Source organism: Mus musculus, chromosome 9 (assembly GCF_000001635.26).
Source record: "Mus musculus strain C57BL/6J chromosome 9, GRCm38.p6 C57BL/6J".
NCBI classification, from domain to species: domain Eukaryota; kingdom Metazoa; phylum Chordata; class Mammalia; order Rodentia; family Muridae; genus Mus; species Mus musculus.
Genome location: NC_000075.6, coordinates 108,253,996 through 108,269,516, shown reverse-complemented (window position 1 = coordinate 108,269,516; position 15,521 = coordinate 108,253,996). Strand labels below are relative to the sequence as shown.

The following is a 15,521-nucleotide window of genomic DNA, read 5'->3' as shown; positions in this document are numbered from 1 at the left end:
GACTAGGGAGACGAGACTTCTGGAAGCCAGCCCTCCCTGTCCCTGTCAGCACACAGCCTAGGGGAAAGTCTATTTATTTACTTACTTATTCGAGGTCCACAGTTTTCAGTGTTCCAAGGACATACAGACCAGCCTGAATATTAGATTTAGTAAATGCTGTATGACCCATCAGTATCTCTGATACTGGTGTTCTCAAGAGGGGTACTTAGGCCTAGGTCTCAGGCCAGCTCTGAGAGGGAGAGAGGAGTCAGACACACTTTAGGAGCTTTTGGATGAGGCTAATTTATTTGGGCCAAGTCTAGACTGTTGTGTCTGGCCAGTAGATCACAACCTGGGTTCTAGCCTGGAAAGGCATTTTGGAAACCTGGAAGAGAAGAGGGGCTGGGCTGCGCGAGATAAGGAAGGAACCAAGACAAAGCTCTCTGCTCAAGGTTCAATTTTTACTATTTCGGCACTCAGTTATAAAGGAAGGGGGAGGGGCCCAATTCCCGCCAAATAATCTTGGAGTCCAGTAGCAGGGTGATCACGCGATGGCTTCGGACCAGCAAAGCTGCAGGTTCCAGCAGTAGGCATGGCAGAAAGATTGAGCGGGAAGCTCCACCCCTGAGCAAGCAGGTTTCAGGCTGGGGGAGGGGAGACTACACTAAACCTAATCTGGTGTTTAGTCTGATGCTCAAGGATACAGGTCCAGTATTTTGGTAACAGCCACCCAAACTGACCTTGAGGGAACTGCCTTATCCTGAAGCCGGTAGAGAGTGGAATGTGTCACAGAAGGGCAGTGGACAGTGTGTTCCCAATGGGGATGAATTCAAACCATACTCACCCTTGCTGTGGGGTTCCTGCTGTATACAAACTTTACATTCAGCCAGGCGTGGTGGCACACGCCTTTAATCCCAGCATTTGGGAGGCAGAGGCAGGTGGATTTCTGAGTTCGAGGCCAGCCTGGTCTACAAAGTGAGTTCCAGGACAGCCAGGGCTATACAGAGAAACCCTGTCTCGAAACCCCCCCCCCCAAAAAAAAAGAACTTTACATTCCTAGAGAGGCCAAGTATGGCTCAACTGAGAGGTGTCACCCATGTCAACAGTTAAGAGCACTGGGTGTTTTTCAGGAGGACTCATGTTTGATTCGGTGAACCCACACAGGTGACCAGAAATCATTTGTAACTTCAGTTGCCTTGGTGCACAAAGTCACATGGTAGTCAAATATATATACAAACAAAAGACCATACACATTAAAGTAAAAACAAATAAATCTTTAAAAAGTAAAAATAAAGAAAGCCTGGTGGTCTGGTGTGGTGACTCACACCTGTAATCTCAGTTCTGGGCAGGCTGGGGCATGAGAACTTTTCAAAAGACAGTTTGGGCCACATAGGAGTTCCAGTGTAGCCTGAGGTATATAGAAAAGAAAAAAGGACAGGAAGGAGAAAGAAGGAAGGAAAGAAAGAAGGAAGGAGAGATAAAATGAAGGAAAAGAAAAGAAATGGAGCGTGGAAATGCAGTGTCTTACAATGGAACACAGAATTGGCAGCCAGCCGGGCAAGCCGATGGTGACGCTAAAACTTGCCTACTGGCAGTTTCTCTCTTATCAGCCATACTTTCTGCCCGGGCTGCAGGACAATTTGCCTAGTGTTAAGTCCAAACAAAGGGAACCCTTCCCTTGTTCTGACGTGGCTGGACGGGTCTGCCAGGCACTGTTCCAGGCATGCTTGCTGGTCTGGCATGTGAGTTAGTAGTCTACCCTTGGTCAGCACTGGTCTAGTCCTGCTCTGTCAGAAGAGGAGGAAGACTCAGCCCCAAGAGCCACACTCTTAGAGGATAGGGCACTGGCCCTTGGTGCCTCAGCAACATGCCAGAATAAAGAGCAAGCCCTGGAATCCTACCTTAGAAGAACGAGTATCTGTTCATGGTGTTTACTGGATTTGGTCTGAGGGAGAACGAAGGTCTTAGCTTTCACAAATCAGATCAGTCCCAAGCAAACATGGGGACGCTTGATTTGCACAGGGCTAACACAGGGCTTAGATCTTGGGAATGACTGCCAACCAGGAGGTAAGGGAGACACAACCCAAGTCCTTCCTTCTGAACAGAAATTGAGCTTTTGGGGGTGGGGTGGGGGAGCGGGGAGGCAGGGCAATTTGATATTGTAGACCTCAAACTTGCTATGTAACCAATGTTGGATTTTTTTTTTAAAAGACTTATTTATTGTTATATGTATCTACACTATAGCTGTCTTCAGACACACCAGAAGAGGGAGTCAGATCTCATTACAGATGGTTGTGAGCCATCATGTGGTTGCTGGGATTTGAACTCAGGGCCTTCGGAAGAGCAGTCAGTGCTCTTAACCACTGAGCCATCTCACCAGCCCCTCCCTCCATGTTGGATTTTTAACTCCTGATCTTCCTGTTTTTATTTTATTTTAGAGACAGACTCTTGCTAGTTACAACTCAAATAATAATCCCTACCATGAACAGCTATATAGTTATAATTAGGTGATGGTTACAATGTTAAGGCAAGCAAATTGTCAAGGGCTCACATTTAAGTGGAAGAAACAAATCTTACAAAACTGAAATCTTACAAACCTTCCTCCTTCCTGAAGCCTTAGGCTTCCTTAGGCTTCCTTAGGCTTCCTTAGGCTTTAGGAAGGAGGAAGGATGTTCTGCTGAAAGGTTAGGGGTGCTGAGGACAGACTACCAGGTCTCCCAGTTCGGAAGAGCCTCAGTCACAGTCACTTAATCTCCTCTTCAGGCACTTACAGCGTGGGTCTTTGAACTCTCTGCCTCCTGCTGTCTAGGCTTGGGATGGCTCTCCCTGCTGGAGTTCCAAGGCTGAGTCACTGGGGACCTTTTGCTGAGCTGGAGAATGGGCTGTGTAGTTCCTAAGGAGGAGAAAGGCTTTAAACTATCAGAACTAAGGGAAGTAACTAACGGGGACTTAACAACTCAGCCTTCAACCGCTTTCTAAAGGACCATGGAAAAAAACTGTTCATCTTTCTAAACCGTTTAGAATCCGCTCTCGTGATGGCTGTCAAGGGCCCATAAGGATTGGTGTTACCTTTCAGCCAGAACAGACTTCCTGTTTTCTAGGGCCTGAAAAAAAGGGGTAGGGTGGGGTGGGAAGAAACCTCAACTTAAAGCAAAAACAAAGATAGCAAAGATGTCTAAAATGTAGGGCTGCTCTGGGCTGGGGGGGGGGGGCGACATAGGTCGGATATGCCACGCCAAGAAGGCTTGAGGATAGGAGGGGGCTATCTTGGGGGGCTAGCATTCCAATGTCGGGAGGTAGGGATTGGAAAGCTTTGGTTGCCAGGATTTTAGGCAAACACTGGTCTTGTTTCTAGGACCAGGAAGGAGCTTACCTTACCCTTAGGCACTTGCTCGTCAGGTAGAGCGCATCGGTTCACCATAGTGAGCACAGAGCCCCATGGCCCTGGAAACCGTTTGTGCCTCATTTAGCAAAAGCAAGGCCAAAAAAAAAAAAAAAAAAAAGAAAAAAAAAAGAAAAGAAAAGAAAAGAAAAGGGAGACGAGGAGCAATTTGGAATCCATGTGTTCAATTAAGTATGAGAGGTTCTACTTCTTTGCAAGTAGCAGTACTCTGGAGGTCCTTGGCTCTACTCTGCTGTTTTGTTTGGAAATCGCATCTTATTTATTTATTTAGATTTATTTATTATTATATGTAAGTACACTGTAGCTGTCTTCAGACACTCCAGAAAAGGGCGTCAGATCTCATTACGGATGGTTGTGAGCCACCATATGGTTGCTGGGATTTGAACTAATGACCTTTGGAAGAGCATTCAGTGCTCTTACCTGCTGAGCCATCACACCAGCCCTTACTTATTTATTTTCGAGACAGAATTTCTCTGTATAACCTTGTGTACTCATTCTATAGACCGGGTTGGCCTCAAACTCAGAATCAGAGATCCACTTGCCTCTGCCTCCCGAGTTCTGGAATCAGAGGAGTAAGCTACCACCACCCAGCTTTTTTAATATAGTTTTTTAAAGTTTTATTCATTTCAAATGAGTATACTGTAGCTGTCCTCAGACACACCGGAAGAGGGCATCAGATCCCATTACAGATGGTTGTGAGCCACCATGTGGTTGCCGGGAACTGAATTCAGGACCTCTGGAAGAGCAGTCAGTGCTCTTAACCGCTGAGCTATCTCTCCAGCCCTATATCTTATGTTTTTATTGTGCTTGGAGTTGGTTCTTTCTTTTCACCATGTGGGTTGTGGGGACCCAACTTAAGTCATCAGTAATGTCTTTACTGTCTAAGTAATCTCTGAAGCCCTTGATTAGTTTTTGAGACAAGGTATCACTCTATAGCCCAAACTGGCCTGGAGACTCATTATGCGACCTTGACTGGCCTTCAATTTACAGCAATCCTTAAGTCGCAGCTTTATGAGTGTAAAGATTACAGACGGCAGCAACCATGGCCAGCTCATTCTCAGCCTTTCTAAAATGGTACAGTCTTAAAGTCAGAATCTGAGAAGCCATTAACTCTTCAGTTTATTAACATCCAAGGGATGGCCTGCTCTTGCTCTCCTGGATTTTAGTTCCTCTTCCTTTTCTAGGCTCTATGAGTTAGTCACGTAAGAATTGAGAAATTGCAAACAGGTATTTGAGGTAGGGCATTTCTTCCTGAAAATTTTTTCTCCTAGACTCTTCTGAAGAGAACTGCCCGTCCTTTAGGCAGGAATCCCAGGCTGAGTAGCCGCCGGGTCTGTATTCAGAATGAGTTTACTGATAACAGCTTGTGTCTGAAACTCCAGCCTGGCCCTAGGCCAAAGAGGAATGGATTCCTTCTAGCAGTGTGGGGTCAGTTAGGAAGGGAGCAGAGCCTACCACAGTTCTGATTTCCACAGGTATTATGCACTGTCAGGTTTAGTAACTTGTTAAATCTCCAGTCTCTGGAGTTTGGGCCCTCTGGTGAGCCCAGGAGAGTTAAGAACTACTTTAGGACCCTCCATAAATGGGGGAGGCCAGATTCTAGCAGTAACCACCCATCTAAAGAATGTGGGCCACCGGGGGGTGAGTGACCTGTGCTAGCGGGTCAGAGCTATTTTGAGCTCCAGAGGAGGCATTGGATTTTAGCTTTCCAAGGAGGGGGAGGGGAAGCCTGTTGTATGGCCAGCACTAAAGAAATGGGTTACCTTCCTGCCCACCCACCCGGATCTGGCCTTAGTTTCTCCATCCATATTAAGGAGAGGGTAACAAGGCCTCTCTTCCTTTGCAATTGGGAGGGCGCTTCCTGAGTGTTTGAATGGTTTAGATACCGCTTGCGTTTTGCTCGAAGGAAATTAGGGGGCAGCTGTGTGGTGGCTTGTTGTGGCCGGACCGGTTCGCCGGCCTGTCCATACCTCGATTTATTCTTCGGGAGAAGTTGGGAAAGGTGCCCCTCCCCCACCCCAGCTAGCAAGCGCTCCCAGCTACCCGGACTGGCTAAGGCGTGTCCCGGGACCCACTTGGTCGACTTCGGGGGCGGGGCCTCTACGTCGGGGCGTGGCTTTTGGGGCGGGGGCGTGACAGGCCAATGGGCAGAGAGGTGCGGGACGGGGCGGGGCCTGTGCGCGGGTGCGGCGCGCTGCGGGGCTAGCGACGCAGGCAGAAGCGGGCCGCGCGCTGAAGGCTAGTCGGCGCCGCTCCGAGTCGGCCGTGGGATTGGCTGCGGCACTCGCGTGTCAGGCGGTTGCTAGGCTCCGGCCGCGCGCCCCGCCCTCGCGCTCGGCGCCCTCTCACCGCTCGGTACGTGATCGCGCGGAGGCTGCGGCGCGGCGCTCGCGCTCCTGGGGCTCGGGGGCGGCAGCGGCGGTAGCTTCGCGCGGAGTCCCCGGGGAGTGGCGGCGGTGTCCCTGGGCCCGGAGGAGCGAACACCTGCCGCGGCCTGCCCGTGGTGCTGGGTGAGTGCGCCTCCCGCCTCTGCCTCCCGGTGCCTGCCTGCTGGGGCCGGGATCCCCGCTGCAGCCGACCGAGCCTTCCGCGGAACACCTGCTGCTGCTCCCTTTCGGCCCGGGGCGGGGACACGGCCACGGACGTCCTTGCGGGTGAGGAGGCGGCGCCGCCGCCGTCCGTGCGGAGCCGCCCCTCGGCTCTCCGTCCGGTAGCTGAAGGCTGAGGCCGGAGCTGCGCGCCGCGGCGACGGGCCAGGCCTCGGCCCCGGCCCGCGCTCCCGGGAACGCGGGGCCTGTGCATCGGCCGCGGGCGTGTGCGGCCTGCGGGCTGCCTCCGGGTTGCCAGTGGGGGTCGCGGCCCAGTTAGGAGGCATCTCTACTGTGGGGCTCCTGCCAGAGGCTGGGAAGGGCGCCGCCCCCGCCTCTTGCTTTGAGCTGCTCCGAGTCTTGGGGTTCTTTCCTCCCCCTCGGTTGCGCTTCTGTGGGAGACTCCTTTACTACCTTTGCAGTGGGTATTTGGGAAATCAGGTTCACTTGCGAGTATATTTGGAAAATGTTCCCAGAGGGAACACCATGTTGACTCAGAGTCCTTTGCTATAACTCCCAAGTTCATTTATTGACAAACTCAACGGGCAATTAAAAACACACCTCTTAATCTCTACAATTTGAGAAGCTTTTGTTAAGTTGAATTACATCAAGATTAGTTTTCGTGGTGATGACGAAGTTTTGACTGGTCCGCCTAGTCTGGGACAGTACCTTTATAGCCTAGAGGTCTAACTTGAGAGTCCAGCCTGCTGTTTCCCTAAATAAGCGAGTAGAAGTAGTTCTTGGCGTGGAAGCCAGACTCGTGAAGTGAGGGTGGTGTTTATAGAACATAACTCCAGCTAGAGTTGGGTGTGCTTCCAGATGTTTTGGAATCTGATGGAGATGGGGTGTTGCAATCATATTAGTATATATTGTGCTTAATGAGCAAGAGACATACTTTCAGAATGTTCTAGTTTAGAAAAAGAATTCCACGGTAACGGGTTGTACAGATCGATGGTTTAAATATGGAGAATTGAAGTTCTTTTTGCCTTGAAGTCAAGGACATGGTCAGCGTGCTTAAAGGACATAGGGGCTATTGGAGAAATCAGATCTCACTAGGGAGTTAGTTGCAAGGCGTGTGGGATCCTGTGTGAAGGTAGGAGTAAGTAGCACTATGCAGGCAGCACCGGGTGGGAATGTGCAAGCATTGTTGATATGTACCTCTGTTGAAATTGTCACCGGACAAGTCCTCATCATTCTAAAAAACCTGATTTGACAAGATGCATTCATTTAGTAAATGTTTGACTTTACTCCCTGGGGACTTCTGGGTAGGACTTGGGGGCCCATGTAATACATCTTGCTTTGTCCTTAACTGATTTTGGGTTCAGTGAATGAGAATCAGAACCCATGACGAGAATATGCTTGCTTGCATGGTAGCCTGAAGAGAGCCTTCCTGAGCCGTGCGTGGCCTTCAGGGCCAGCAGGAATTAGCTGGGGGACATAAAGGCTTGTACACCCGGAACCACATGTACATGGTTTAAAATAGAGCCTGGGAGTCTTCCAGCTGGACAGGTGGGAGCTCTGGGCCTTCTTTGCACATAGGAGCTCCAACCTCTTAGGGTACAGGAGCTTGAGAATGCTTTTAATCGTTTGAGTGGCATAATCTAGATCGAGTTTAGAAAGAGATATGTTGGTGGCATGTCGGGAGTGTCAGAGATGTCCAGACCTCTGGTAGTAAAGTCAGCCAGCTGAGAGGAAGGAGGACGAGCCATTTGAGAGGGGAGACTGAAAAGGTAGTGCAAAGTGAATGGCCAGCCTGATGGGAGGGGAAGCCTGAAGTCAGGAATGTTCAGGCCCAAAGTCTAAGAATGACCAAGGATTTAAAGCCATTGGGGTGGGGGTGGGGATTTAAAGCTATGTGGTAGAGATTCTGCATATCGTGGGTGAAGTTCTAAGTTTCAACCCCCAAAACCAACCTCCAAACTTTTTGTTGTTGAGACGGTCTCTTGAAGCCCATGCTGGTTTAAACCCATTTAGTGGTGAGGCTAGCATAGCATTACACTACTGACCCTTCTGCCTTTTCCTCCTAACTTCAGGGATTAGGCCTGAGCCACTATACTTAACTTTTAAAACTCTTGACTGCTGAATGGGTGGCTGACAGGTTTGCTTATCTGTTAGGTATTAAGAATGATGGGGCTTGGAGGAATTGGGGGAAGTTTACTTTGATTGGTGTTGTTGCTTATAAAAGAGATCTAGCATTTGATTGTTAAAAAAAGTCTTCTAGCTTGGTGTAGTATGGTAGCTATAAATCCTAGGATTCAAGCAATCTGAGACAAGACCCTAAGATTGGGGGTCACAGGGCAGTCTGAACTATGCTGTGAGGCCATGTTTCCAACTAACATACCTACACTGTATTTGAACATGGGGTGTTGTATTTCCTTTTTTCTTCCTTGAGACAGGGTCTCATTGCTTTAGCTCTGGCTGACCTAGAAGTCACTGAGTAGACCAGGCTGGTTTTAAACTCAGAGAGCCTTCTGCCTCTGCTTCTTTCTTGCTGGGATTAAAGGATCAGCCATCATGGTTGGCATGTTGTCTTCTACCTTACAGATAGAGGTAGTTTCTCCCACTTCCTGGGTCAGTAATGGCATGGACTGATATAACTACCATTTGCACTTAAAGTCCTTGTATTTCTGCTTCGTGTGTGTTGTTCTGATACCCAGTAGAAAACTTCTGTGTGTGTGGCTTAGCACACACTCATGAGGGCGCACTTACAAGTGGAAGCCAGAGGAGAATGTCTTTCTCTGTTACTCACCAGACTCTCGCTAAACTTGGAGCTTATCATTTTCACCTAGACTAGCTGGCTGACTGGGTCCTGGGATCTGCCTGTCTGTCCCCCGCCACCCCCAGGACTGTTGTTTCTGGAGTTACAGGTACATGCAGTCCTGCCTGCCCAGCTTGGGATCCAAATCCTTGCCTTCAGCACACACTCCAGTGTACAGAGTCATCCCTTCAGTTCCCTGGAATCTTTGTACTGCATAAAGAAATGGAGCCACAGAAAAAGGAACATGTCCACACTTTATGATAAAGTTATATGATATAACACAGTCAGGATTTGTTGTTGTTGTGTTTTCTTTTTCTTTTTATGTGTTTATTTTTAATTACTTATTTTTACTTTTGTGTATGCATCTGTGTCTATGTCAGTGTACGCCTAGTGGGTATAGATTCCTGAAGAAGAGAGCGTTGAGCCTCTGGAGCCGGAGTTAACAGAGATAGTTCCTAGTTTCCCAGTGTGGGTATTGGGGTCTGAACTTAGTTCAGGTCCTTTGGAAGAACAGCAAATGCTCTAAACTGCTGAGCTATCTCTCCAGTTCCTTGTTTTTGTTTGTTTGTTTGTATGTATGTATATATGTAGGTTTTCTTGAGACAGGGTTTCTTTGTGTACCCCTGGCTGTCCTGGAACTCACTGTGTAGACCAGGTTGGCCTCAAACTCATGGAGATCTACCCACCTCTGCCTCCCAAGTGCTGGTATTAAAAGCATGTGCCACCGCCACCCGGCTCTGACTAATACTTCTTAAAAAAGCAAAATTGATCACTGCAGCTATGCTCCAAGACCTTCGGGGTGCCCAGTTCCTCTAAGGCCCTCTATGTAAGCACTTTGGCTCCAACCTACCAGAATACCCAAGGAGTGAGTGTCAAGCTGTAACTCCCTAGAGCTAGCGTTACATACGTGTGTGTGCACATGCATGCAGGTGCCTTTAACAGTTAGGAAGCTGTAACTCCTAGAGCTAGAGTTGCAGGCAATTGGGAGCTACTCTACATGGATTCTGGGAACTGAACTCAGGTCTGCTACAAAAATGACAAGGACTCTTTTAAATCATTCCTATTTTATGTGTATGTTTTGCCTGAATGTTCTGTGTGTGTGCCTAATGACCAGAGATGTCAGAAGAGGGCATTGGATCCTGTCTATACTCCAGTTCTAGGGTTGTGTCTCGAAAATCAAAAAACAAACAAACAAACAACGACAAAGTAGTATTAGTCACAATCAGAGAGATGGCTTAGCAGTTACCTGAGTTCAATTTTCAGTCCCCACATGGTGACTAACTGGGATCCAGTTCCCTCGACTGGTGTGCAGATATACATGCAGACAAAACATCTATGTACATAAATATAAAAGGGAAGCAGCATTAGTGTTAATGTTAGTATTAGTCATTGCTCAGGTCTTGTGGGAAGCTAGTGGACTTGACCCACTGGGCCAGTAGTAAGGGGTGAGGTGGAGAGAAACTTAAGGTCAAAACCAGGAGTTTTGAAGGTGTTTGGGACCTGTTGAGTAGAAAGGTCAAGTGACCAAGCAGAGAGACTTGGAATTCCAGAGCTATCACTTTGGCTACGAAGAACACTTTGTGTCTTTGTAACTGGTAGGATTGATGAGCCACTTGTTCATCCTAGGCAGGGACTTTACCTTGAGCTACCCCAACTACATTGCTACCTCTTATCCCCCAGTTTTGTTTTTTTGAGGCAAACTCTTACTAGCTCAAGCTAGCTGCAGACTTGCAGTCCTCCCATGTCAGTATCTGGAGCAGTAGAATTAGGAGTCTGTACCATCGTGACTGGCTTCCATAACTCCCCCCCCGCCCCCCCAAGTCTCACAGTAGCTCAGGTTAGCATGGCATTCAGTCTGTCGCTTAGGCATGCCTTTGCTGAGTGCTAGGATTTATAGCCTTGATGAAGAAGGCATTAATGTACTGGAATGGCAGGTGACAATAGGCTCATTTTATGGAAGGTTCAAGAAATAAAAGAGGCCTGGCAGTGGTGGCACATGCCTTTAATCCCAGCACTTGGGAGGCAGAGGCAGGCAAATTTCTGAGTTCGAGGCCAGCCTGGTCTACAGAGTGAGTTCCAGGACAGCCAGGGCTACACAGAGAAACCCTGTCTGGAAAAAACCAAAAAAAAAAAAAAAAAAAAAATCTTAGCTGTAAGTAGTGCTACATGCCTGCAGTCTCAGCACTTTCTGTACTGGGAGGCTGAGGAATTCCAGACCAGGTTGGGCTACGTACATGGCATATACATCCTGAACAGGAGAAAGAAAGGGCATTTTATTGAAAATAAAAATGAGGCCAAACCTAGATCTGAGAACTGTTTCCTTATCTGCTGTTTAGACTTGAGTAGTTGCAGGTTGTGATTGCATGTGGATTAGGAGAGGACACAAGGCCTCATATGATCATCAAAGAGCAAGAGTGCTTGAGAGAACTTGTGCAGTGCAGGTAGGGTGTTGTTGAGTGCGTGCTGTGTGCTGTGTGCTGGTCAAGGTTTTCCCTCCTCTCTGCCTCTTCCCATGTAAAGAACATTTATTTGTATCGTTGCTACCATTTTTTTTTTGTTTTTCCAAGACAGGGTTTCTCTCTGTAGCCCTGACTGTCCTGGAATTCACTCTATAGACAAGGCTGGCCTCGAACTCAGAAATCTGCCTGCATCTGCTTCCCAAGTACTGGGATTAAAGGTGTGCCTCACCAATGCCCAGCTCTTGGCTACCATTTTTGAGCCTCTTTTCTATTTTCTTTTCCCTCCCTCCCTCCCTCCCTCCCTCCCTCCCTCCCTCCTTCCCTCCCTTCCTCCCTTTTTCTCTTTCTCCCTTCTCTTCCTCTTCCTCTTCCTTTTCCTCTTTCTCTTTCTCCTTCTCCTAGCCCTGGCTGTCCTGGAGCTTACTCTAGACCAGGCTGGTCTCAAACTCAGAGATCCACCTGCCTCTGCCTACCGAATGCTAGAACTAAAGTCATACACCAAGTCACACACTACTCTGTTGAGCTCCAAACCATTTCTTACTAGGCCCTCTTACTCTGTCTCCTCCACTTAACTGTGTTGACCCTGTAGGCTGAGAGTACAGTTAGTTAGTCTGATAACTTCATAGTAGATCTTTTGTGGTTTTGTTGTTATTGTTGTTTTTGGTTTGTTTTTTGAAACAGAGTTTCTTTGTGTATGGCTATCCTGGACTCCCTTGGTAGACCAGGCTGCCTTGAAGTCACAGAGATCTGTTTACTTTTGCCTCTCAAGTGCTGGGATTAAAGGCATGCATCACCCACCACCCATACTCTTACTAAAGTCTTTTTAAGCCCACACTTTGGTTATTCAAATAGTCTTCCTATGTTTCGAGTAATGGTACTGTAATTTCAGCTCTTAGTCTGAGGCTGCAAATTGGAGGCCAGCCTGTGCTACACAGTGAGGCACTGTCTCAATGTAGATAGCCTCCCACCAGAATCAAAGCCGACCAACCAAAACCCCAAGCAACCAATGGAAGAAAAGAGGCGGTCTTTCTCAGTCATCCTCAGTCTTCATCCTGGCCGTCCATCTCCCTTTACTCTGATCACTAGTAATACTGCTCAAACAGCAGTTTCTATAAATAGAGATTTAGAGTAGTTTACAAAATTGCACCAGCTACAGGGCCTAATTTAGCTTTAATGAATAGGGTTTCCTATTTATCTTGCTTGGGTTTGGTAAGTAAGCAGTTTTTGTCTTTGGGTCTGGGTGGAGAGAGAGATGGGCTGCTGTAGCTCAGGTTCATAAACTGTCGATAGCAAAGGTGATAAAGTCATTCTGTGACGTAAATCTGTACACAACTCAAGCAATATATGGACCTCATTTGACTCGTGTTTTATTTGATTTTTTTTGCTTGAGACAGTGCCTCATTCTAGACCTGGCTCATCTGGAACTCACTGTGTAGGCCTGGATGGGCTTGAACTGGAAGTGATCCTTCTGCCTTTGCTCTTCTAGTACTGTTAGCACATGCCTGGTATTTTAATTTAAATTTTTATGTGTATGTAAAATATATGTATGTATGCTTTTAAAATTTGTGTGTATAATGTGTGTTTCTGAGAGCATGCATGTGCATGACACATGTGGAGGGCAGACAGTAACTTTGTAGAATCAGTTCTTATGCGTGCCCTACTACGGATTTACATTCCTCTGTGTGTGTGTGTGTGTGTGTGTGTCTGTCTGTCTGTCTGTCTGTCAGTCTGTCTATCTTGTCAGTTTGTCTGTCTATGAATGAATGAGTCAGGCTCTTTGGCTGGCCTCAAACTCACTGTTGGATGACCAGACTTGCTATATAATGGAGAGTGACCTTCAACTTCTAATCTTCTTGCTTGTAGCTCCCAAGTACTAAGATCACAGATGTGTACCACCACACTCAGTTGATAAGATCAAATCCTGGAGTTTATACATGTTCAACAAGCAGTCAGCAAGCAGCTACATTTCCAGCTTGGACAGAATCAATACTGTAAGAAAAAATTAGCGTAACAATATTCTAAATAATAAGAATGTATAACTGAAAAAAACCCATGAGATGGCTCAGCAAGTAAGGCACTTGTCATCAACCTGACAACCTGAGGTCATCCCCACAACTCACTTGGGAGAAGGAAAGAATTGGCTCCCATAAGTTGTCCTTTGGCTGCCACATACACTGTGGTGTTCTCTTCCCAAATAAATATAAAAACAAGGAAACAAGAAAAAAACATAAAGAGCTCAGTTGGAGCCATGAGTAGGCACATGCTTTTTTTTTTTTTTTTTTTTTTAAAGATTTATTTATTTTTATTATATGTAAGTACACTGTAGCTGTCTTCAGACACTCCAGAAGAGGGAGTCAGATTTCATTCCGGATGGTTGTGAGCCACCATGTGGTTGCTGGGATTTGAACTTCGGACCTTCGGAAGAGCAGTCGGGTGCTCTTACCCACTGAGCCATCTCACCAGCCCGGCACATGCTTTTAATCCTAGCACAGGCAAAGAATTCTAGGCCAGCCTGGTTTACAGAGCAAGTTTCAGGCCAGTCAGAACTATACAGTGTGATCCTATCCGAACAAAACAAAACAACAACAACAAACCCCCTCCCCCCAAACTTTACTGACAGTTATGGGGAGGTGGCTAAATGGTTTAGAGCACTTGGGAACCCAGGTCAGTTCTCAGAACCCACATGCAGCCAACAAGTATTTTTTTTTTAAAGATTTATTTATTTTATGTATATGAGTACACTGTAGCTGTCTTCAAACACACCAGAAGAGGGTGTCGCATCTCATTACCGGTGGTTGTGAGCCACCATGTAGTTGCTGGGATTTGAACTTGAGACCTTGGGAAGAGCAGTCACTGCTTTTACCCACTGAACCATCTCTCCAGCTCCACCAACAAATATTTTTAACTCCAGTTCCAGAGGACCCATTGCCCTCGTCTAGCCTTTGTGGGCAATACACACACATTGTGAACAGACATATATATGCAGGCAAAACACCCATACATATAAATAAAAATAAATGCAAAAAAAAAAGTAAATCTCTAAAAACCAAAATTCAGCTGGAGACAGGTATATTTGCTCAAGCCTATAATCTCAGTACTAAAGGCAGGAAAGTTATCCTAAAGTTTAAAACAAACCTGAGCTACTTAGTGCATTCTAAGCTCCCTGGGTTACCAACTGAGACTTTGTTCAAAACAACCCCCCAAAAAGGAAGAAGGAAAAAGAAAGTGAAAAATATTCAGCAGATCATTCCCTCTAGTATCCTGTTTTTGTTTTTTGTTTTAAATATGAATAGGGAGGCGGATGGTGTAGTTCTTTGAGAGAATTCTTAATTGCCAGGCATGCATAAAACACTGGTTCAATCCCTGGACCTGAATTTATGAGTCAGGGATGATAATGCAAGCCTGAGTCTTAGACAGACAGACAGACAGACAGACAGACACACACACACACACACACACACACACACACACACACACACTCACCATCAAAACAGTGGAGCTGAGATGGCTGTATGTGCTTGCTGTTTTTGCAGTCGACCCTAGTTTAGCTTCAGAAACTGCATGTGGCCCACCTTCATCCATAACCGATCCTTTGTTCTGACCTTCGCTGACCCCAGGCACACACATTGTGTGTATACATACATTTTTACATATATACATACAGGCGAGCACTCATACATAAATAAATTTAGAAATAAGAAAAACCCAGCCGGGCGGTGGTGGTGCACACCTTTAGTCCCAGCAGTTGGGAGGCAGAGGCAGGCGGATTTCGGAGTTCCAGGCCAGCCTGGTCTACAAAGTGAGTTCCAGGACAGTCAGGACTATACAGAGAAACCCTGTCTCGAAAAAACTAAAAAAAAAAAAAGAAAAACCCTAAATGGAAAAACATCGCTGTACAAAATTTATATATGGTGGCATATCCCTGTAGTCCCAGCACTTGGGAAGTAGAGGCAGGAGGAGGATTAGAAGTTTAAGGCCAGGGGCTGGAGAGATGGCCCAGCAGTTAAGAGCACTGACTGTTCTTCCAAAGGTCCTGAGTTCAATTCCCAGCAACCACCCATAATGAGATCTGACGCCCTCTTAAATCAGCTACAGTGTACTATAATAATATATATATAATATAATAATAATAATAAATAAATCTTAAAAAAAGTTTAAGGCCATTCTCAGCTACATAGCTGAATTAGAGGGCTGCCTGGGTTATATGAGAACCTGTTTTAAAAAAACTCAGAGCTGAGCATGGTGGTGTACACCTTTAATCTTGGGAGACAGAGACAGGCAGATCTGGTGTAGCCAAGACTAGCCTGGTCTACATAGAGAGTTCCAAACCAGCC

General features: G+C 46.7%; 1 protein-coding gene across 10 annotated transcripts in view; it reads left to right on the top strand.

The window, feature by feature from the left end:
* Nucleotides 1-5,539: 5,539 nt before the first annotated feature.
* Nucleotides 5,540-15,521, top strand: part of Dag1 (dystroglycan 1) — a 59,117-nt gene continuing 49,135 nt past the window's right edge. For 3 of the 10 annotated variants that reach the window (NM_001276482.1, NM_001276492.1, NM_001276493.1), the window contains exon 1: nucleotides 5,702-5,892. The gene's annotated coding sequence lies outside the window, so the exon portion shown is untranslated. Of the gene's footprint in view, nucleotides 6,037-15,521 lie in introns of all 10 variants that reach the window. The other 7 variants (NM_001276485.1, NM_001276486.1, NM_001276481.1 and 4 more) reach the window with 5 other exon arrangements.